Source organism: Pinus tabuliformis, chromosome 1_2, assembly GCF_031772625.1.
Source record: "Pinus tabuliformis cultivar Carrire ecotype Pingquan chromosome 1_2, CPIR1, whole genome shotgun sequence".
NCBI classification, from domain to species: Eukaryota; Viridiplantae; Streptophyta; class Pinopsida; order Pinales; family Pinaceae; genus Pinus; species Pinus tabuliformis.
This window is the reverse complement of record NC_142298.1, coordinates 506,215,030-506,240,835: the sequence shown is the minus strand read 5'-3', so window position 1 is coordinate 506,240,835 and position 25,806 is coordinate 506,215,030. Positions and strand designations below refer to the sequence as shown.

Genomic DNA, 25,806 nt, shown 5'->3' with positions numbered 1-25,806 from the left:
ATAGCTATACAAGATCTAAAATTCATACCCAAGGTTCAGAAAGATTTAAGATCAAATGGGTTTTTTTAGCTTATGGAACTTCGTAGAGAAAAAGTTATATTTACAAAATTCCACGATGGCCTATTTGGAGTAGCAAAACCCTAGAATCCAAAGCTCTGATACCAAATGTTATGAAACCAGCTCACAAAAAGATAGAACATATAGATCAACGACTTCAAAGTCAGCCTCTTCGAGGGGGAAACCTTCTTTACATTACCAAATGAACAATTCTTGGATGATACAAATGACAAGACCTCCTTTCTATATATAGGAGTCTAAGGGGTCCCAATACAATCTGAGCCTACATAACAATAATATTGTAGGGGCACAACAATAATAATAGTGGGCTTCTATGGGGCATAATAATAACAACATGGGGACTATATGGGAACAATAATACAATAAGGGGGTTGCACTAATAACAATAATGGGTTACACTAGTAGTATAGGGACCTAACAAAATTTATGAAACAAACCCTTAAAAACGTTTGTCCCAAAGATTACTCAACCCCCCTGATGCTTGTCATGCAATTACTGTTATCCTAGAGATTTCTTTCCAACACTTTCTAACTATTTCATGCATTTCTCATCTTTGCCTTTACGTCTCCTAGATAAGGAGGAACAACAAGCTTTTCCATTATTATAAGATATTTCATAGCTTCAACTTTGCTTCTACTATCTAGTCCTCCACAACTCTAGGATAATACTATCATTATTTACCTACTAATGGTTGTGATATGTTGTTGAAGATATCCATGAAATTTTGCATTCTCATACTTCTAGCGAAGATAATTTTGACTCCAAATCTAAGAATTTACAATAGAAGTTTGTAAACTTAGGTTTTTTTCCTTCAACATGATTTCTTTTTTTCAATGACTTTCTTCCAAGCTTTTTAGCAAGATGTTGCTCTTCTGATTCCTCTTCCTCTTCCCTCTGCTATTGTTTAGCCTTTTGTATGGTGACCATCCCACTTGAAGTAGGAATGGTCTTGATTTAACAAGATAATGCTTCAATAACAAGTGTCATTGGCTATAATCATAGATCTATAGGGCCTACAATAGAATCTACTTATTTGAGAATGGATTGAGATTAAGCATGTTCATGTTGGGGTTGAGTTGAAGCTTTAGGTTCATAAGGGTTAGGTTGGAGCTTCAGGAGGTGGTTGGAATCCTCTTGAGGGAAAGTGACAAATTTATTGACTGAGGGGGTTAATGATCTAGAGGCTTTAAATATTGAAGGACTAGATGTGCTAGAAAATTGAGATCCCTTTTTCACTTGTTACTAGTTGGTTCTTTTTCCATGGGGGGCTATGAAGGGGAAATTGTTGCAATCCTTTATGGAATGACCATATTCATGGTTAGACTTACATTTCCAGGAAAGTTGCTCATAATCAAGCTTTTGGATATGAGTCTGGCTATTAAGGAAAAGATTAATGGCCTCTGCAAGAAGCCCTTTTTCTCGGTCCACTTCCACATGGATCTTAGCGTATGTGAAAAATCCGAACTTATCTTTACATCCATTAATATATCTTCCCAATGAGTTTCTAATAGTGTTTAAGTTCTCATCACACTAGTAATGAAGAGACAAATGAGTTAAATAGACACAAACTAGTGTAGCTAAGGGAGTATCTATTTTGGATCAAAATCAAGTGTCCATTTGTTAAGACACATACCCTATGGGCTTATGAAGTAGGGGTTGTTTCTAGACATTAGATCTTTAGACTTTGTCTTCCTTTTCTTCAAATAGAAACACTTAATAACCTTGTCCATAAAAACAAAGAAACAAATATCCTTGATTCAAGGATTTCCAATTCTTCGTGACCCATTGGTACATCACTCTAGAAGGAAAGATGTTGTTAAATTGACTTATTAGGTTCCAATTTTCCAAAGTGAGGGCTTCACGGTGAGATGTTGTAAAGGGAAGCTTAACCTAGGAATTTTAACTGGTCATTTGACAAATTGGGAAGGAGCATGCGAAGATTTGGGAGGGTCATGAACATAGGGAAATGAAACCCTAAAAGGTGGCTATTCTAGAGAAATGAGGGAGAGGAGGAGTGCACATCATGAGAATGAAAAAACAACAAACGATTAAAAAAGGTAAGGTAAGGACCAAGGCAAATAAAATTGAGATTTTTCTTTTTGCACTTTCAACACATGGTTCCATGGGAAAAGCTTCAATGGCCCAAATGAGAAGGTGGAATGGGTAGAAGAAAAATGATTTTGGTCAATAAACCATTAATAAAGTAACCATTGAAAATAAATAATTCTTACGAAAGTTGATATTCTATATGAGATGATATTGTGCAAGCAAGACACTTAATAAATAGCCATATATTTTGGGATATAAAAAATGCAAATTTTCTATTGGGATGATGCATGGAATGGATTTTATCCCTTGTATAGAGCTTATATCTATTAAGTGTGAGATTAAGGATGGAACATAATGACTAGTCAAAGGAAATAATTTTGAGTGGAGAGCTTGTTAAAAGGTTCCAAAATTAACATCAAATGCATCCATTATAAGGACCCATATGGATGGAAAATGAATTCTAATGAAGATGAAAATATTGTGGCTACATGAGTTCACCAAAAGAAAATGTTGTGTTAGTAACAAGGAGGATATCATTAGATAGATCCATGAAGTAAACTGGTCATACTCATTTATGACTTGAGTCAAGAGGGCTCTGAGAATTTTTGAAAGCTCTACCTAGGAAAAAATTTGGAACCCTTTTATATGGATCAAAGTTCCAATATTCACAAGGATAACAATTAGACATTTTATTGTATATAGATCTTTAAAGTGGTTGAAAGCTTCCTCCTTGATGCATTCAAAATTTGTCGACCTCACCCCATCTACCTTCACTATTTATTTGACATTGTTCCACACTAATTTATCATTACCTTGTTTGTGAAAGAAGGTAGTGTTATTATCATCAGACAAGAGCCACAAGCTTCTTGATTTCAATCTCCAATGCTCCTCTTTTCAGTGGGGCCGATGAAATTTGTTGGCTAATTCTCTTTCCTCACAAATTATTTGGTGAGAACCTTATGTGACTTCCATTTTCTCTTACATTCTTGCCAAACATTCCTGCATCTGTGATTTTTCCTTCTTATGGGGCAAACATGAAACTTTCACCCAAGCTTTTAACTTCATTTTTACTAGTCTCAACTTAGATTCCTAAATAAAGGAGAGGGGACCTTGCATCCTTATTCTCCATGTCCTTTTGATGATTTCCTATGTTGTTTTATCCTATAGCCAAAGGGGGTTGAAATGAAAAGGAACGAGCCCAATATTCTTAGGATTTTGAAAATAAAGGGAGACGAGATTATGATATGAAACTCCCAAACGGATTATGTGAGAAGACATGTAAGTTTTTTCTATCATAAATTTGTCATGAATTAAAAAGTTGTCCAACCTTGTAGCAATATTTCCCCATACCCCCTTGATGATTGGTCTAATTATATTTTCTTTTATTGGGCACAAGGTCCCATTCAAATATCAAGTCTTCGATTTTCCCCTAAATTGGTCCCTTACAAAAGAATGCTTACTCTTTTATTTTTACAAAATAACTACATTTAAATAAATAGAAATAATATTGTTTTTGTCCATGCCTTGATCCTTCATCTCCATTAAGATTCTCTAGAACTCCATCTCCTCTCCATGCCACAAATGGGAGTATGGATTGAATATTTCAATATGTCTCCCATACTCCTTGTGTGACAAAATTGCCAGAATCAAATACTAGAAGGATTTATGGAATGGAGCCTTAAAAATGTTTGTTCCAAAGAGTAATCAACCCCCCTTATGCTTGTCATGCACTTACTACTATCCTAGAGCTTTCCTTCCAACATTTTCTACCTATTTCATGCATTTCTTATCTTAACATTTGGTCTCCTAGATAAGGAGGAACAAAAAACTTTTCCATTCTTATAAGATCTTTCATAGCTTCAAATTTGCTTCTACTACCTAGTTCTCCACAACTCTAGGATATTGCTATCATTATTTACCTAGTAATGGTTGTGATATGTTGTTGAAGAGATCCACCAACTTTTCCATTCTCATACTTCTAGTGGATAATTTTGACTCCAAATCTAAGACTTTTCGATAGAAGTTTGTAAACTTAGTTTTTTTTTTCCTTCAACATGATTTCTTCTTGTTTGTCTTGCAATGCTTTTCTTCCAAGATTTTTAGGAAGATGTTTCTCTTTTGATTCCTCTTCCTCTTCCTTGTGCTATTGTTTAGCCTTTTGTATGGTGACCATCTCTCTTGAAGTAGGAATGTTCTTGATTTAAGAAGAGATCGTTTCAATAACAAGTGCCATCGACTATGATGATAGATCTATAGGACCTGTAATTGAATCTACTTATTTAAGCATGGATTGAGATTAGGCATGTTCATGTTGGGGTTGAGTTGAAGCTTTAGGTTCATATTAAGGTTGGGTTGGAGCTTCAGGAGGTGGTTTGGAGTCCTCTTAAGGGAAGGTGACAAATTTATTGACTGAGGGGGCTAATGGTCTAGAGGTTTTGAAGACTGAAGGACTAGAAGTACTATCAAATTGAGATCCCTTTTTCGCTTGTTACTAGTTGGAGTCTTTTTCCTTGAGGGGGATATGAAGGGGAACTTGTTGTAATCCTTTGTGAAATGAGCATACTCATGGTAGGCCTTAGATTTCCAAACGAGTTGCTCATAATCAAGCTTTTGGATATGAATCTGGCTATTAAGGGATAGTTAATGGCCTCAAGAAGCCTTTTTTCTCGGTCCACTTCCACATGGATCTCAGCGTAGGTGAAAAATCCTAGCTTAGCTTTACATCCATTAATATATCTTCCCAATGAGTTTATAATAGTGTTTAAGTTCTCATCACACTAGTAGTGAAGGGACAAATGAGTTAAATAGACCCAAACTAGTGTAGCTAAGGGATTATCTACTTTGGATCAAAATCAAGTGTCCATTTGTTAAGATACATACCCTTTGGGCTTATGAAGTAGGGGTTGTTTCTAGACATTAGATCTTTGTCTTCATTTTCTTCAAATAGAAACGCATAATAACCTTGTCCATAGAAACAAAGAAACAAATTTCCTTGAATCAAGGATTTCCAATTCTTCGTGACCCATTTGTCCATCACTCTAGAAGAAGGAAAGAGGTTGGTAAATTGACCGATGAGGTTGCACTTGGCCAAAGTGAGGGCTTCATGGTGAGATGTTGTAAAGGGAAGCTTAACCTAGGAATTTCAACTGCTCATTTGACAAATTGGGAAGAAGCATGGGAAGATTTGGGAGGGTCACAAACGAAGGGAAATGAAACCCTAAAAGTTGACTATTCTAGAGGAAGGGGGGAGAGGAGGAGTGCATGCCATGACAATGAAAAAACAACAAACTATTAAAGAAGGAAATGATCATAAATTCACAGTTCAATGTTTATTTAAAATACACATACAATATATAAGCTAATTTTATATTGTTATAAACATGTATAAATTTGATATATCTTTTATATCGTTATTAACATGTATAAATTTGATATACTCATTTTACTTGTTATTTTTTAAAACAAATAATAATAATTATTATTATTTTTATTGGCTTAAACCATACGAAATTTGAATCTTAAATCTCATGTTGTATAACACTTCATAACACAACGATATCCAATTAAACTGCTCCATAAGCTAAAACAAATAACTTATTTAATCTTAATGAGACACCTTCCTCGTACCAAGAATTTCCGAACCCTCTCTTCTGTTTTCCCTTTTCCTCAATTTTTTTACAACATGATCATGTGAATGATCTCTCAATTACACATTATACATATGCTGGTCTACTAACCTGTTGACATTTCACAATATGAATTTGTTACAATGTTGGTCACATTTTATTTTATTTTATTATTTTTTTAGTTAAGACTAACCTAAGTACCCATGGGGATTTGAACCAGTGACCTATCGCAAGGAGTGCCTTAACAGCGCACCCATTCACCGTCAATCCAAAACCCCGTGAGCAATGCTGGTCACATTAAATATCACAAGACAATTTAATTATTTCTTTGATTCGAGTTATGTAACAAAATGGTGTGAATTTCAAGAATCTTGTTAACTATCCGTTGCAACTTAAATTACAAAGTGAATAGGTTTTCTTTATAGATTAACGTTGCCATTATATTTGTTAAGTCCGTTGAGCCATGGGTTAAATTTATGTCGATGGACTGCTCCATTATCGAGTATCAGGTTTAGGAGTAATGTTCTCAGTTTTTAATTGTGGAAGAGGTCTCGAATAATATAAAGGAACTCCATCTTATTTTTAGTGGAAAGGTCAAACCAACAATAAACAACTATTGATTCACAAAACCTAGATCAATTAATATTGAATGTTATGATAATAAACATTGCAACCCATTAAAATTATGGTAACAACTTTGGTGGTAATATATTCATTGAACTATACACAACCATTCCTTTCAAGCTATGTAAGAGAATTATATATATATATATATATATATTGTGTGGAACATTTAGTTTGGTATAAAATATATATATATATTTCCATGTGGAACATTTAGTTTGGTTTAATTTTTATTTTTTTCCAAATAAATTGACATTTAAAACATATATCAACCCTACATATTAGTTATAATTAGTAACAATTTGATATTAAATTTATGCAACTTAAAAAATATTTCTCTGACATTTGTTACCGAATATATATACACTTCAGATTAATACAAAGTTCAAACTTAAAAACACACTGAAGTATAAAATATTGAGTCTAATAAAAACTAAAGGGCTTTCAACAGTGACTCCGTGGCCCAATGGATAAGGCGCTGGTCTACGAAACCAGAGATTCTGGGTTCGATCCCCAGCGGAGTCGTATTTTGGCTCTCAGCGGAGTCAGTTCAAGTTGTTCTGTCGAGAGATTCTGGTTTCAGCAGAGTCAGTTCAGTCGCTTTTAATATTACTTTCTATCCCCGGTGGAGTCGCTTTTTTCCCTCCTAGCGGAGTTCTGGGTTCGATCCACTGGAGGCGCTTTTAAATATTGCTACCAGCCGAGTCCAGGTCAACTACTTTTCTCGATTGAATTAGGGTTGCATGAAATATCAGCAATTACTTACAGAGAATTGAATCACAAACCTTTTTAAATATTGCTCGCAGCCGGGTCCAAGTCCAGGTCAAGTAGTTCCGTCGAGAGATTCTGGGTTTGATCCGGTGGAGTCGCTTTTAAATATTGCTCCCTGCCGAGTGCGGGTCAAGAAGTTTTGTTCATTGAATTAGGGCTGCATGAAATATCAGAGGATTGAATCCCAAATCTTTTTAAATATTGCTGCCAGCCGAGTACAGGTCAAGTAGTTTTGTCGATTGAAATATCGGCTGTCAGTTTCAGAGGACTGAATCCCAAATCTTCCATTTTTCAGAGGATTTCAACGAGTAGATGGAACATAGCTTTGGATTTATCTTCATCTTCTCTTCTAAACGTCTGCTTTTCCTCATTATTAAAAGCTCCATTCTCTGATTTAAAATATACCAGCGTCTCTCATTCTCAACTCCAAGAATGAAATTTGATTCTCTGATTTAAAATATACCAGCGTCTCTCATCCTGAACTCCAAGAATGAAATTTGTAATTAGAAGAGAGATTAATGTGTGAATATTCAATAGGAGAATGCCCTATCTGCTTAACAAAGAACAAAATGGAGGCCATACATGCAAGCTGCTGAATTCATATTACCATTTTGTCAGTTTTTAGTGCTTTAGTTTTGGGCTTGCACTTGAATTTGAGTGCAACATAGAAATCATTTTGATATTCCTCACTCTTTTTCTTTCTTTCTCTTCTTTTTCTTTTGTCCCATTAGAACATTCATCACTATACTATGGGGTATGAGAGGCAGATTAATTGATATGTGTTGGGTTAAATTTTTATTGAGTCTGAGGTTATTTTTTTGGGTGGAAAGTATTTTGAGTCCGCCAAAATCTAGATGACAGCGTCTCACTGGTAAACAAATCATTTTTCCATTCATCACTATTATTATATTGATATTAATGTACTCAAGTTATTTTTAATATGATTATACATTCAAATTAGAAATTAGAAAGAACGAAAAGAAAGTAAATGATTGAGCATTATATTCCCAATACCAAAATCTGCATTGAAGTTAATCTCCAATATTAAGAGGAGATAAACTTGGACTCAAAAGAAGTGACAAGGATACCAAGAATAATATGAACAAACATTTTCTTCTTTATGTAGCTTCATTTTGTGGATATGAGAGTGTAGGTGGAGCCCAAAACATCTCATAATAACCTCATTTGCTAATCACTTGACTAAACATACTCTTATTGTTTGGGCATTACATTTTTAGCCATCTGTGCCTCATTCTCATTACAATTAGTTCTAATCATTGGTAATTACGCTGATAGGCATTTGTATGGTGAGGTTCTTTCTGGTGACATTGTTAAAATTCGTAGTCCTCAACACAATCTTTGACACGTGTCCACCTTGGCAGCTCATTGTCAGTGGCCTCCATGAGCTTTTATACATGAACTCTGCGGTAGTCTTGGAAGCATCTTCAAGAAGGCTCCCTCCTTTGTTTCCCCCTGATCGATTTCTTCTTCATCTAAAACTAGCTCCTTCACTCGAGTATGATCGTTATCAAACAAAGGAACAAAGCAACGACCACCAAGCTCGACGTGATCCCAACTACGCTGCCAATGCTCAGGGAATTACTAGACCCCAAAGTCCTATTAAGGGTTTTGTGTCTCTCTTATCGAAGTTTCTAGATTTTGCAACTAGAATGTTTTAAGCCTTACAAAAGAGTTAAATGTTCACACATTTTAACATTTTTCTATTCTTAAAGGAATTGTTTGCATTGTTTTAAGATAAACTTAGTGTCTTAGAGAAGAGTCTGAGTCTTACAACTCTTGCTTATATCAAAATCTGCTTGTGCATTTTGAATTTGAAGGGGTCATAGTAGGGGTTTACTGCTTATGCATTTTTCTTAGTAGTTTATTTAGAAGATCAAGGGACATATGATTAGGTTTATATTGTAGATTCCATAAGCACTTTTCTCTTTCTAATTGTCAGGGATGAAATTGCAGTATTGCTCATGCTTGGGGAAACAACAAATAATTGTTGCTGACTCCTATTTGGTAACTTAGATATGTGTTTTGTTTATGGTCCCATTAATATTAATGGGTTTTAAAATGAGAATAAGTAGCATTATGGTAAATACTTCTTTTCCTTAGGTAATGATCATGCATACTGTGGAACATCTTGCGAAATTGTAAGATTTCATTCTTTACAATGTATTTATGAAGTGCAGTGTGGTCAATATGCACTCAAATCTTGTAGGAGCTCTCAATAGTGGGAAGAAGGTTATATACATTTATTTGTCTTTGTAATGGTGGGTAAGTCACTTTCTCTATTCCTATCTTACTTTTATTTATTTATTGTGTGTGCATGTGTTTTTTATAATTCAAATTTTATGTTTTCATGACATGGATTTGGTGTTGTGGTGCTGTAAGATGGATTCAAAGCAAGGGAAGCTCTTCATTATGTTGAAAAGTGTAGCTGGGGAGATATTCCACAAGCCTAGATCTGGGGTTTGTGAGAATTTTGGTCAGAAAAGGACTTTGTGGGAAAAAAACCCAAGTGAAGGGGTTTTAGACCCATATGGAGTTTAAAATTCTAAAAGGGAAATTAAAAGCCTAACTCTAAGTGGATAATTCCTCTAAGATCTAGAGGGTTCCATAGAAGGCTTGGGAAAGCTATTTAAGAAGGCGTAAGGCTAGGCTAGAGTGTATCGAATGAGAGGGACCTCATTTGATCTAAAGGAGGCCAAGATGTATCCCAATGAGAGCCCTAGTTTGAGGGTTGAGAGGGCTGCTAAGAAGGTATAACCGAGAGCATTGAGACCTCAAGAAGACCACAAGCCAAAATGAAGGAGAGTCGCAACAATGAAGGGTTGATCTTGCTCTCTCAAGGAAGGGTTTCACCAAGTAGAAGCAACTGTGTGATCTCAAAGGCTAGAAGTCCGATCCTATGGAAGGAGAGACCTAAAACATGTCTATTTCTTTGTGATTCACGTGAAGGAATAAGGTTGAGGGTTTTGCTATTATAGGAGAAGGAACAGAAGCTCATTGCCTAGGTTGAGAAACTTGTTAGTTGCAGATTGGAAGCTCAATATTTCCTCAGTGAATAGTGAGATATAGAAGGACCTGTTAGGCATGACCAAGGGTTGTTACAGTCAGTGAGATCAGGTCACAAATCTATAGTTGAAGACTGAGATCTGTCACTAAATTTGACAAGTAATGTAAGCTCAAAATAATCTGAGGCAAGGGTTGTGTGTAGGCTGTGATCTAGATTTTAGTGCCAAGGAGTCGTCCTAAAGTATTTAGGATAGAGGTAACAAATGTTGGAATTTCTAAGTTTAACTGTTAGAAACCCCTCATGTACTTTTCTGATTTATTTCTACTACTTGTTCTGATTAATTAACAAGTTATTTACCATGTAAATACTGAAAATAAATACAAGTAGATGCTCAACACATTACAGATCATCAATTGAAGGAAACAAAACAAGCACACAAGTGACACCGTTGTTTTTGGACCAATGTCCCCGAAAAAACCCAATGCGGGAAAACCAATGTAGCTACCTGAGGGTTTTATTATTATGCAGTTTTTGAATACAATCTGGGTGCCAAAACCGACTCACCCAACAGAGAATAATCTCGGCAATAGTACCTCTCTACTCAGAAGTAGATATTCCGGCTGAAACCCCAGATAAACACTCCGACAACTCCCAACTCCAATTTGCTCCACGAAAACCCCAGTGTCAGCATCTAGGGAATGCGCCAACCCTTTCTGGCCCAACGTCTGCCTAGAGTCACCCTAGCTTGCCTTGCGTCAGCCCTTAGAGCCTCTGTGTCAACCACGCTGGCTCTCTGAGGCACTACGCAACTCCTGGTTGCCTCTGCGTGGGCCCTGACTGGCTCTGCGTAAGCCTCTGGCTGACTCTGCGTCCCTCTCTCCCGGCTTCTACGCTGATCCTCCTGGTGCTATCTCTGCCTCTCTGCTTCTATATTCACTGCCCCTCAGCTGTAACTCTGATCACTCTTTCGACTTCCTTAACAAACCCTGCCCCAAAAAATCGAAATCTTGATCAACTCAGTGTGTTCTCCAAGTGACTCTCAAGCCTCCTCTTATACTTTTCTCGTTGACAATTCAACAACTAAGATTAAGTCCCTAATAAATGGCTAAGATTAACTCTGGCTTGATCCATGAATTTTGGACCCTTCTAACAAAGTTTTATATTGATTCACATTAATATTTTATTTTCCCTAAGTTTAGACTTCAGGACTCCATTAAAAATATTAATTATTTTAATATCTCCCAAACTGTTTAGAATCTGCCCAAACCATTTATGGGTATTGGAGATCCCATGTGCTTTAGCCTCTCCACCAATTTTCGTGGCTAGAGCACATCCGATGCTACCCCAAATCAACACTCCCACTTGGCGAGTACTGTGCTCTAGTAATACTCCTAACTGAGTATCACCCTGATCATTTGACATCGGTCCCTGTGCTGATGCTAGGCCTGCTGCCCAACATCCTATGCACTGTTGCATCCTGTACTGCTACCCATGGCTCTTCCATTGCCACTGCTGCATCTGTACGACAACTCCCTCTGCATCCGTGCTGTTGCCCATGGCCCTGTCACTGCCATTGCTGCATCTGCACTGCAACCCCTCTCATCATGTTGCATCATGCTGCCCATAGCACTGCCACTGCTAACTGCTGCACTGCAACTCAGTTACTGAGAATTAAGTAACAAATCTCCCAACTCTGACATCTCCGTTAGGCTAGAAACACTCCGGATGTTGAAGCTCCCTCTGTCACTGACAAGTGCTCCCTCTCTGACCTCTGTGCTGCTGCAACAACTCTGTGCATCTCGCACTGCTGCCTCATGCTATCCTGGGACTCCTGCATTATAGCCCTATCTGTCACTTCATCTGCATCCGTCTCTACCGACATCCACCAGTCCTGCTACTCCTCTTTGGGGCTCTCGTAGCAAGGTATAATCTAAGAGGTTGGGCACCTCGAGGATCCTGCCCCTCATCGCCTATAGTCCGTTTGACTACAGCTCGATGTCTCCCCACTTCAGCTCAAGTGACATGTGAGCACCCATGACACAGTCATCATCTGTCTCCAATTCCTTCTCCGCCCTTGCTGGCGCAACCTTGGTCTCAAAAGCCTCTCCTTTGTTCTTCTTCCTTGGACACTGGCTCGTATAGTGACCCAGTTCTCCACAGTTGAAGCATTTGACCTTGGAGAGGTCCTTCTTCTTCTGTTTCTCCTACTTTCCCTCAGATGCTAGGGCAACATCCTCCTCTTCCTCCTTCTTGACTCTGATCCCCTTGCCACTGCTTCCCACCTTGCTTAGCCTTCTGATCTCTTCTTGGCGAAGAGGCACCCACATTTCCTCCAAATATGGAAGGGTCACCCTGCCCAGTATGCTCTGGACAAACACCTCCCAGTCTTCTGATACTGCGTTCAGGGTTGTTCTCACCATCAATTCTTGATTCGGCTTGGCCCCTGTGGAAGTCAGTTGATCTCGGATCTCCTTCAATCGACCGAGGAAGGTGTCGATCTGTTCTCCCTTCTGCATTTGGTATGACCGCAGCTAATTTTCTAGTAGCATCTTCCTCTGCATGGAAGTATGCTGATACAACTTCTTTAGGGCCTCCCACATCTCATTTGCCATATTCTTCTCGGCAATGTGTGGTACTACATGGTCCTTGACCTCGTCAAGGATGATGCTCTTGGCCCTCACCATTGCATCCTCATACTTATTATTATCAGCCGGGTCAATTGGGACCGCTATTGTCCTCAAGGCGAATTGCTTGAGACGGTTCTTGTCTAGAACGGATAAGATTCTGGCCTTCAAGACTATGAAGTTTGAGGCTTCGTCCAGTCTGTCCTTGTCTCTTACCCCGTTCACTGCCATCTCGCTGCTCCTTTACGTCATTTCTGGAATTTCTCAGTGTGACTCCTTCCGAGCCTCAATTTCCCTCCTGGAAACCCCTCTGCCAACGTCAAGATGCCCACACTCCGATCCTTAGTGCCACTGCACCACTGATCCAGATTTCTTGGCTAGAAACCCTTGGTAGCAACTCCCTCCTCCTTGGTCTTGCCCTGTTAGGTACTATTCTGACTACAGTACTCGACCAGCTTCACTCTATAACTTACCCACAACCTCCTAAGCCCCAACAGACTGAAGGCTAGAGCTTATAGGCTCTGCGCAATCTCGGCACCAGCAAAATCCACACCTCCTAGCCATGAGCGTCAATCCTTCCTGATTGAGAAAGATGACTAGGAATTGAGTAGGTCGAGTTTGCTCCCCTCTGCCACTGCGCTTATCTTCTTCTCGGCTCAAACTTGATGACGCAGGCACTGCATCACCCCTTCCTTGTTGCTTCTCTGCTAGGAACAACTTCTGTCACTCAGGACAACTATTTTCTACTGCTGCTGCTGCTCTACTCAACTAATGTCCTCAGTTCTCCTGTGATCTGCAACCACCCTCTGATACCATGTTGGAATTTCTAAGTCTAACTGTTAGAAACCCCTCATGTACTTTTCTGATTTATTTCTGCCTACTTGTTCTGATTAATTAACAAGTTCTTTACCATGTAAACATTGAAAATAAATACAATTACATGCTCAACACATTACAAATCATCAACTGAAGGAAACAAAACAAGCACACAAGTGACACCATTGTTTTTGGACCAATGTCCCTGGAAAAACCCAATGCGGGAAAACCGGTGCAACTATCTGAGGGTTTTATTATTATGCAGTTTCTGAATACAATATGGTTGCCAAAACCGGCTCACCCAATAGAGAATAATCTCAGTAGTAGTACCTCTCTACTCGGAAGTAGATATTCCGACTGAAACCTCGGATAAACACTCTGACAACTCCCAACTCCAATCTTCCCCACGAAAACCCTAGCGTTAGCCTCTAGGGATTGTGTCAGCCCTTTCTATCCCAGCGTCTGCCTAACGTCACCCTAGCTTGCCCTGCGTCAGCCTTTGGAGGAACTGCGTTAGCGCTTAGAGTCTCTGTGTCAACCACACTGGCTCTCTGAGGCACTGCGCAGCTCCTGACTACCTCTGCGTGGGCCCTGGCTGGCTCTGCGTCCCTCTCTCTTGGCTTCTGCGCTAATCCTCTTGGTGCTATCTCTGCCTCTCTGCTTCTGTATTCACTACCCCTTAGTTGCAACTCTGATCACTCTTTCGACTTCCTCAACAAACCCTGCCCCAAAAAATCGAAATCTTGATCAACTCGGTGTGTTCTCCAAGTGACCCTCAAGCCTCCTCTTATACTTTTCTCGTTGACAATTCAACGACCTAGATTAAGTCCCTAATCAACGACTAATATTAACTCTGGCTTGATCCATGACTTTTGGACCCTTCTAACACAGTTTTATATTAATTCACATCAATATTTTATTTTCCCTAAGTTTAGACTTCAGGACTCCATTAAAAATATTAATTATTTTAATATCTCCCAAACTATTTATAATCTGCCCAAACCATTTCTGGGTATTGGAGATCTCATGTGTTTTAGCCTCTCCACCAATTTTCGTGGCTAGAGCACATCCGATGCTACACCAAATCAACAAACAAATCCTAGTTTAGGGCAACATGGAGGAAGGACAATCCTGGCCATACATTGGTGAGAGATTCCTTCAGTATTGGGCCACAGAGTTCTAGATCCCATAGAATAGGCTGAACCTTAGAAACAACAAAGAGAAGAGGGCTGAAATTCTATTGTGAAGGGGCCATAGGGTCTAAGGTATAGTTGGAGGGAAGCCACATTAGTTGAGGGTCTAGTGCAAGAGATTAAGTAACTGTTACACCATGTTTGAGATGTATGGACCATGACTTGAGAAAATTTGTGAGTATATAACATAATCTCTAAAGAGGGCCACATTCCTCATGAATATGCTCAGAACCTCAGTCATTGTAGGACTGTAGAAAACATCTTGTAGAGGTATGATTTGTCTCCCTCCATGGTTGATGAATTTAGCAGTGTGATGGTCCATGTGTTGGACAATGGTATGATAGTCAAAGAACAATGAGGAGGGCTGTTAGTGACTATCATAATAGCCATAGATCAACATCTTATAAAGGAGCTTAAAATTTTGAAGTGGGTAGACATAGTAAGCCCTAGATCAATCAAGGAAATGCCTAACTAAGGGAAGATCTACAAGCCTTAGTTGAGGGCAGGATCATGTGTCCTAGATCTATGCAATAGAGGAGCTATTGTAGAATAGAGGGTAATTGATATGCAACCCTACTTTAGTCAAGCATTCACTGAAGAATGGGCAGATCTGAAGTTGGAGTTCCACTAAAGAACTAAAGTCCAGAATGGACAAATGGATGGCAACCAAAGCACAGATTGGAGGACTGTTAGATGGTTAGCCATGGTGCCCTAAGTGCAGGTCTTGTGAAGGGCTACAAGCCTGCTAAGAGTGGCAAACTTATTGAGCTCAGGGTCTGATCAACCAAGAGAGCCAGATTGACAGTCCAAGTTCATTGTTGAAGAAGGATGTTTGAGAGTGATAGGTGGCACACCTCCTGCCCTATGTTTTTCTTTATTAGAGCAGCACAAAAAGACAATAGTAGGAAGAAGTCCCTAAGTAGCTGAGGAGCAACAGTGGGCAAGAAGTCTCAAAGGGTTGTGTCCTTGAAGGACTAAGGAGCAACTAGTGAGCGTGAAGACCCTATGTGTTGGTTGTAGATGGACTTATGATCAACTAGAGGGCAGATTGGAAGCCAAGATTCAGTAACCTAAAGGAATAGGACTATTGATAGAGGCAACATTGCAAAACGAGAGTGAAGGACCCATAGGTGTTCAGGATACGACCACAAAGGTTGTGATTGCATGCTACATTAGCTAGATGGCTAGGGTATCTTTTTCAAGGCAATTTGGTTGTCATAGTTGTTTGACAACAAGCCGTAGTTTGTATCTTGTACTTGTGGGTGTATTAGGGCCATTATCCCTGGTACAGGAGCCCAAGACAATTATATTATTAGTTTGTTAATATAACGAAGAAGCATTGAATATTTTAAAGAATTGTCATGTGTGCTAGTTGATTCACTGATGTGTTATTTTTCGCTGTGAAAAGTAGGATAGTTGAGGCATTTGAGTTGGTTGTGTCAGAGACATTAAGACCTTAACCCATATTTTCATCTTCCATGAAAATTTAACACATTAGTTGGATATCATTAGAGAAAAACAAAGGAATGATTGAAGGATTATTTCCAGAGGTTTGGAGATGTCCTTGAAGGAGAGATTAAGAGGCATAAGATCACATACATGATGCAAGGGTTTGGCTTTATTTTTTTTGAAGATCCAACTGCGATAGATAGGGTTCTCTCAGAAAAGCACAACATTGATGGTTGAATGGAAATTTGCTTTTCTTTTTTGTTCTCTTGACTAGTTGAAGAGGTTTTACAAGTTATGACTTAGTTCAAATATTATTATAATTATCTTTATTTATTTATTTATCAAAAGTACACCTGCAGGCTATAAAAGAAATTTCCAAGGATGAGCAACATATCATAAGCATAAAGAGGAATATGAGCATAACACATAAGTTTGCGGAGGGAGGAGGAGAGGGAGAGGGAGAGAAGTCAGGAGGAGAAAATAATCTTTTTTCCTCACGCAGAAAAGACCATCTATTCAATAATGTAATTTGGTCCAAGGCCAAAACTTCTTTTGTGAGAATGCTGGCACTACAATCTCCATTAAGCAGGAGACGGGGGCCCTCTTTAAGTCAGATTGAAATAACATATATAAGCCCTTGCCACATGTCTTGGTAAATGTTCATCAAACCTTTCGTTGGATTATTGCAATATTGAGGTTTGAGGACTATTTGTCTGCTAATCTACTCCATTCTATTGGATCAAATTTTGTTTGTCACTTCAGTCTTTCTGAACTAAGATCTCATAAAAAGATTAGGGTTGTGTAAGTTAATTTCTTTTCTTGTGTTCTTGATGTGGTTTTAACTTTTGTGTAATTTCACATGTCCATACTATCATGATGTGTGATGTCAAGATGCAACATTTTTGATAATAAGGGCCATGTTATCAGGGTTGGTGCTCAGTTTTCTGGTGAATAATTTATCTGTAATGGTCAATGCTGTGATCTTGCGAGCTTTTCGTCTTCCCAATGGAAAATGCAGTAATGGGTTCAAGTGATATACCATGTTTTAGTTGATTTAATAGCTCTGCAGTCATGACCGGGAGAAATTTTCTTAGCAAATTTATGCTCTGCAATAGTTGTTGAAGGTGTGATGTTCTCGACAATTTTGAGTAATCAAGGTGAATTTAACAATGAGTATAAACTATTGTTAGGCCAAGTTTGTAACTCCGAATCAAAATTGTATTTTGAATTAAGAGAGAATTCTATTGTTAGGCCAAGTTTGTAACTCCGAATCAAAATTGTATTTTGAATTAAGAGAGAATATGAATATATACAAGGAGAGGGAGACTATTGGGTTTCATCTCCCAATGTCTCTTCATCTTCCTACTTCCTTTATTTTGTTATTTACATTATTTGCATAGGTTTTCCTAATCCCAAATATTAGGTGCCAAAATCCCCCCCCTTAATTTGAAGGGATCTTGGTGAGTCCAAGCATCATTCTGAATCTTTCAAACTTTTCCCTTCCAAGCACTTTGGTGAAGATGTCTGCAATCTGCTAATTTGTATAACAATGTTGTAGGTGATTGTCTTGGCCTCAACATAATGTCGAATCAAATGATATTTTGTATTAATGTGTTTGGTTCGATCATGGAACTTTGGGTTCTTGGCCAACTTTATTGCAGAAGTGTTGTCAATCAATAAAGGAGTTGAATGCACTTGTTTCTCCTACAAATATTCCAGGATTTTCCTGAGCCACACAATTTCTTTTGTTGCTTCAGCTACTGCCACATATTCTGCGTTAGTTATGGAACCTTCTAGAACTGATTGTTTGCGTGACCTCCAGGATACAACTCCTAATCCAAGACTCATAACATAACCTGAAATAGATACTCCAATTTATATATCTCCATCGAAGTATGAAACAGAATATCCAATCAAGTTGAAGTCACCCACCTATGTATACTTGAGTCCAAAATCTTGAGTTCCCTTCAAGTACTTTAGAGCTCTTTTTGAAGTAGACTAATGACCCTTGCAAGGATTTTGTATAAACATGGAGAGGATTCCAATAACAAATGAAATGTTTGGTATAGTAATAGTCAGGTAGTTGAGATTTCTTACGAGCTGTCTGTACTTTGCTGCATCCTCAAATTATTTTCCTTCAATGGATGTGATCTTTAAATTCTGTTCCATTGGAGTAGTCAAAGGATTTCACTCAGCCATGCCAAACTTGTTCAATAGATCTCTAATGTACTTCTTCGAAGAGAGGAATATAAACTTTGGATGTTGGGTTACTTCAATACCAAGATAGTAGTGAACATAGCCCAAATCTGTCATTTCAAAACCTTTCCTCAATTCTTTATTTATGGATGCAATGTAGTTCTCATTGTTCCCTGTCATTAAAAGATCATCTACATACACCACAAGATATACAAATGTTTTGCCAACTTTATTAACAAACAAAGTTGTATCATCAAGATCATAATGTGTGAAATTGAGTTTCAGAAGATGCTCAATCAATTTCTTGTACTAGGCTCGCGGTGCTTGTTTGAGGCCATATAAAGATTTTATGAGCTTGCATACTTTGCATTCCTAACCCTTCACAATAAATCCTTCTGGTTGGGACATAAAAACAAAGATCTCCATTCAAGAAAACAATCTTTACATTCATTTGATGGACTTTCCAACTGTTCTGAGCTGCTAAGGAAAAGAGTGTCCGGATGGTAGCCCATTTTTCTATGGGGGAAAAGGTCTCCTCATAATCAACCCCTTCCTTCTATGCAAAACCTTTTGCCACAAGCCTGGCTTTATGCTTGTTAAGTGAGCCATTTGCTTTATACTTGTTCTTGAAGACCCACTTGTAGCCAATTGGTTTGGTTCCCAATGGAGGATCAACCAACTTCCAGGTGCCATTCTTTATTAAAGCATCATATTCTTTCTATATCACTTCTTTCCATTCATCATGAGAAGCGACTTATTTGAAGGAAGTTGGTTCAAAATCTATAGACAAATTTAAATCAAAATCATAAGAAACATCCATATCAACAAGCAAATCAAGATCATCTACATCACCTCCATTCTATCTGGTTGAGCTTCTTGTTCTTGTCTTTCTAATTTCATTAGGACAAACACTTTCAAGTGTCTTTGTCAGCCATTTTGGAGAACCTTTCTAAGATGGCCTAGGCTGCTCAGTTGACTTAAATGGGGCTGAATCAAGATTTAGTCGCCCAATTCTGTCAATCGCATCACTCAAAGTGTCATGAGTGGTTGAAGCTTCATGCGGGGGAGAGAGCACTTTAGAATAAGATTCCATAGATTGATCTAGTATAGGGATCTTCCCTTCAAGATGTGGAATCTCATTATCAAACTCTTGAAAAGACTTTTCATGCCCGAATCTATCCAAGCGATCAAGCTGTTGCTCAACAACATTGTCAGTCTTGGAAGATTCAAGAAATATCACATCTCTAGATATTATAAACTTCTTATTCACTTCATCATAGAGACGATATGATTTGGAGGTATTTGAGTATCCTATGAAGATACATTTGTAACTCCTTGCACCAAGTTTGTTTCTTTGTTCCTTAGGTATCAAGGCATAATAGGTGGAACCGAAAACCTTAAGATGCATCATCGAAGGAATGTGGCCATACCACATTCCATAGGGAGTCTTGTTTTTGATAACATGAGATGGACACCTATTCTTTATATAGACAACACATAGAACTACATCAACCCAAAACATCAACTTAACATTTTTGAAAAACATCATGGGAAGTACCATATTTAAGATTGTCTTGTTCATTCTTTTAGTTACTCCATTATGTTGGGGATTATAAGGCACATTTGTTTGATGTTTGATCCCATGTTGGCGAAGACAGTTTTCAAATTCATTTGAAGTATATTTTTTTCCCTTATCAGTATGAATAAAGCCAATATGAGATTGTGCATCATTTTCAATCCATCCATGCAAGTTCTTGAATGTTTCAAAAAATTCATATTTTTTCTTCAATAAATAAACCCAGCACATTCTGGTGTAGTCATCAATAAATGTCATCATATATTTATTATCATTTGTAGAAGGAACATGCATTGGGCCACATAAATTAGAATGAATGTGTTCAAGTTTTCTATGTGCTCTAGAATGAGAATCATGAAAATACTGTTTGTTGTGCTTTCCTAAGATACAAGCATCACATTGTTTAAGTTTCCTAGGAATTGTAGGCAAACATGTAACACCGTTTTTCTCCAACAAATGAAAACTTTCATAGTTCAAGTGTCCAAATATAGCAGGCCATAAAATACTTGATGGAAGTGTACTTTCATCATAGTGATAACTGTATGAAAAGTTCTGTGCACGAGCAAATATTCCTTGCAGGTTTAGAAGTCTTTCTTCTTCTATCCCAATCATGACAAGTGAGTGATCTAATTCTTTTCTAACCTCAACCTTGCCATCAAATATGTAAATGGAGTGTCCTTGTTGGTGAATGTGGACCAAAGACAACAAGTTTCTCCTCAGCTCCGAGAGATATAGAACATCATGTAGAAGAGAGTCTGGAAGACCAGGTAGTTTGAGCCTGATGGTGCCAAGCCCTGATGACTTGAGTTTTTACTTTTCTACAAAGTATAATAGTCCATCAACATTGTCAGTGAATTATTCAAACAATTCTCTTATGAAAGTCATGTGGCAAGTTGCCCCTGAATCAAACAACTAGGCATATTTCCATGAAGCAAGTGAAGCATTGAATAAGTCTTCAGTTACTCCAATGTTGCAATGTGCCACAACATAATGAGCGGACTCTTGTGCTTTTCCTTTCCCTTTACCATGTGTTTTACCCTTTTCTTCATTTCTTTCCTACTCGATTCTGTCCCTAGGAAGCTTACATGTGGAGGCATCGTATCCATATAAATTGCATCGTACACAATGAAGATCAAACCTTGCTCCTTGGAAATGTCTGCCCCCCTGCCTCTAAAATTCTTTCTTCCTCTTCCTCTAGAAGAATCATGTGCATGATTCTTCTCTTTCTGTGCAAGGCACACAACTTCTTCAGAAGACTGAGGAGTTGTCTTCTTCCCAAAAGCCTTCTCTCTTTTAGCAAAATTCTTCTCAAGGGAGTCAAAGGAAATCTCCTTAAGTTTTCCACTTGCTTGCAATGACTCAAGATAATGTGAATAAGTGGGATATAGTGCCTTGACATAGGCTGTGAGAGGAACATCTATTTCAACACCAGTGGCTTTTATGTCATGCATAATGGATCTTATTTATGATGCTAAGGCAAGAGGGTCATCATTTTTCAACTCAAGATTGAACAACTTGATCATCAATTGAACAACTTCAAGCTCAGAGTGTGAGTCATATAATTCCTTCAACTTCTTTAAAGCTTCAAAAACATTTGAAAATGATGAAATATGACGACTCACCTCTTCATTTACCGACGCTACAATCAAGACATATGCTTTGTTGTTCTTGTTTTCCTAAAGGGAAAGCTCATTGTCAGCGGTGAGTTTTTCAGGTGCATTGTCTTTTTCTCCTTCACAAACTCCTTTCCACAATTCATTAAAAATCAAGTTGTGTTTTATTTTCCTGAACCACTTATGGTGTTTCTCTTTGCTAGTAAAAACTCCCACTATAGAGATGAGAAACATTCTAAAAAAACCTATTTACTTTCGATTTCCAAAATAATTACAATCTTTCTTAATATCTTCCATTTAAATAAAAATTTGATTAAATATGTAAATGGCATACCTTCGCTCTTCATTATTCACATAAACAATCACACCATATAATATGTCACACCATATAAATGTGAGACCAACCTATAATATATCACTCCATGTGATATTCATTACTCCACTCATACACTTTATGGTCTTCAAAAAAAAAAAAAGGACATAAAACATTTAATATTATAAATCTTCACTTATGAGCCATTAAATATGCCACCACTTATTATGACCATACGTCCTCTTTAGAAGGTTATCACATGCACACCATAAAAGTGTTAAAACAAATTCAACTCACATCACTTCACAACTCTGCAAAATTTCAACGCACACTATTACCTTGGCATTCACGGCACACTATTTCACCGTCTTCAAAAGGAGCTCAACGCACCATTCAAATGTACACATCATTCAATAGCGTATAAACAACCATCCATACTCACAATGGACTCACATTCAAAGAGAGGGATTGTTCGATGCAGCGCCAGAAGTTATATGGTCGCTATCACCAACGGTCTGCTGTAACAATCAGACTTCAATGCAGGGTATGCACCGAATTTTTATCACAACACTTTTATAACGACCCTGCAAACACTTCAATGCTAATGTACACAACCTTCGCAAAAGGAATTAACGCAGAGGAACTTACCAACACGTAACATTTACGGCCAGCATCATTTGAACATGGCCATCGCATACGGACTTCAACGTACATAGTCAACGCTCAAATCGAATAGATCACCACTGCCCCATATTCATTCAACGCTGTTTGTTTCAATGCAAAGGGACATAGCGCAGAGGAATAGTGAATATGGCAAAAGGAGGAGTTATTTGCAGAAACAACTAAATTTGGAAGTGTAATTCCGAATCAAAATTGTATTTTGCATTAAGAGAGAATATGAATATATACTAGGAGAGGGAGATTATTCGGTTTCATCTCCCAATGTCTCTTCATCTTTCAACTTCTTTTATTTTGTTATTTACATTATTTACATAGGTTTTCCTAATTCCAAAGATTAGAGGCCAACAACTATATTGTGACGATCTTTAGTAAAGGGATGTGTAATTGCTATTAGGTTTTATGTATATTCATGTGTGAGTGTTTCCACTATGGCTATCATTGAAGCTAGGGTTTTATGGGGTTATAAAGTACCCTATGTAAAATGTAGTAATGGGTTATGGTGATTTTCCAACATTGGGAGGATTAGGCTCTGGGTGTAAGCATGGGAAATGTTAGGTCAACAAGTGTAATGCATTCAGAGTGGGTTTCATGAAGTAAATCATTGAAATCTAAGCTCCTTAGGAGGGTGAGGCCTCTACTATACATGGAACCGGGGCCTGCATGGGAATTGAAATTGTGACTACTGGTCGGGGAATAGGAGTCCCTTGGGCAGAGGGTAATGTTTGTTAACGACTAATGAAGAGGAAAAACTAAATGTAGAACCCTTAATGAAAGCAAAATGCAAAAGAGAACTGAAAGAGAAACTAAATCTTGTGGGCAATATGGGCTATGATGGAAAGGAACATAAGCATCATGCTCTAAATGATGTTGATGATGCTTATTTCAGGCAAAAGATGGTGTTTTTAGAAGCATAGATTTCTTGCATTGTTACCGATGTTGATGCATACTGCTAACCTATGATACACTGATCATGTCCGGTCATAGAAGGAATTGCATATGTTGTTGTGGCAGAACAATGAGGCTTTATTATATGATCAGTTTCGGCTGACAGCAGATGTTAGATTTTCAGTAACGACAAAAGAGGCTGCATTCTCTCTAATCGCTGCAGAAAGTGGTCTATCCAAAATTGGAGAGGATAACAATGTGGAGAGTTGTTGTATTGTTGTCGGTTTTCCTGTCTCTCATTGATTGTGGGAGTTGTAGCTGTGGTAGGTTGATTTGTTTCTATTTTACGACAATATGATCAAGAAATTTTCATTTCCCTTCAATAAATTTGCATAGTTTGGAACATCAAGGTATATTTGAAATTTGAATGTTGCAAGCAATGCCTGCATCTTGACTACATAGATATTTTTTATTGGAGGTTGTTTTAATTTATTATGAAGTTTTTAAAGCCCAAGAAAACATTGTAGCTTATATTTTCTGCTTATCATTAAACAATTGCTTTAGATAATGTTTTAACACAATTCTCTATTTTTTCTTAGTTGATCTTTCTAGAACTTCACTGTTAACAATATGTGTGTGCCTGCTATTCGTTGTAAACTTGATTGTTAACAGTGTGTGTGTGCCTGCTATTTTCTATAAGATCATTTCTTATAATTCCTTCTTGTGTTTGTGTATATACATTGGGAGCGTTTCTATTCTGAGCAATGAGCTTGCATATTCACCATAAGCTAGATATTTACTTGTGCAACTTTATAAAGTGAAATTTGAAGTCATGCTCATAATTTGTATTCCAAATTATTGAATATAAAGTGGTATAGAAGCAAAGGATATAATGAGTAAGCGGGAGGGACGAGGAGAGTTTCCTGCTTCTCTATAACACTTGCAACTCTTATCTTAACTCCAAGGGAATTTCACCAGTAAGTAGGTTTTGCCATATGCCAAAATTGAAGAAGCAATTGTGGAAGGGTTGAGAGATGAGCCCTGTCGCCTTTGGCTCATTGCAATTATCTAGTTGTACATGTTGTTACATTTTTGTATAGGTTGTCATGCAATTTGTAGTCTTCTTTGTGCATGTGGTCCTTTGGATATGTAGAAAATGGTCCATGGGTTGCAAACACCATGTTTGATGGTTCAAGAAATTATAGGACACAATTTTTCCACCAAATTTTGCTTTGACAAGTTCTCTTACAATTATTTGTTTTGGAGGTGGTAGGATGCCCACTCATTGTTTTTTTTGTTTTTGTTTTGAACAAGCTTCCTCTTATCACATTTGAGGCTAACACGACCATATGTAGGGTTATGGGGGAAATCCATTAACACAAGTCAATTGGGATGCATATTTTTCTTATTAGTTTATTTAGAAGATCAAGGGACATATGATTAGTGACATAAGTTGCATTGTAACAATAAAAGATAATCAATAACCCTCTATTTTTTAAACCTATATTAGCTTACTAAAGACCATATAGACAACAAAAAATATATTGATATCTAATCGTACACAGAATGATATGTTCACGCTGGGCTGAGAGAATGACCATTCGCTATAATAACTGCCTTTGGATATAACTTTAACTGCAACTTTACACCAAATCTTGCTTAAAACCCAAAAAAATGGTTTGACTATCTTGAAAACTTAAAAATTGCATTGATTTTTTACAGCAATTAATGGGCTTGCCATAATTTCAAATATACTAAAGACATAAAAGACATGAGATCCAAGTACCTAGAAATACAAGCTCCACTGTATTCCTAATAGATAGAAAATCAAGCTTTACCCATGTCACCAGACTCTCTTTGTAGTTCAAAATCTTAGTATCAATTGGTTTCTTTCTAGTTATTATCTCTAGAATAACCACCCCAAATGAGTATACACATGTATTCTGATTAACTTTTCCATACATGAAATATTTCAGAGCTAGATACCTATGAAATTGATAGTATTAACTTCAGGCTGCTATAAACATATTTTGTGTAATCTGGTGATGCAGGAGCATCCAACACTCCTCATTAAAGAAGGAATCCAAAGCGGAGCAAGGGGGACGACGTGGACCGTCGAGCAAAACATGGGACAATTTCTGTTAAAACAACGCTTAAATGATGGAATGGATTAAGTCTCTCGAAGACTTAATTAAATGTAATTTGCCACATATGTATGCATGTAGACAGATTAGGGACAGTTGAGTGATTCATGGAGAGGATATGATCGGATCCTTTCAGTGGTCCG

General features: G+C 37.7%; 1 non-coding gene across 1 annotated transcript; it reads left to right on the top strand.

The window, feature by feature from the left end:
* Positions 1-6,829: 6,829 nt before the first annotated feature.
* Positions 6,830-6,902, top strand: TRNAR-ACG (transfer RNA arginine (anticodon ACG)). The gene has a single exon. It is a non-coding gene; the product is annotated as a tRNA-Arg (tRNA).
* Positions 6,903-25,806: the final 18,904 nt, after the last annotated feature.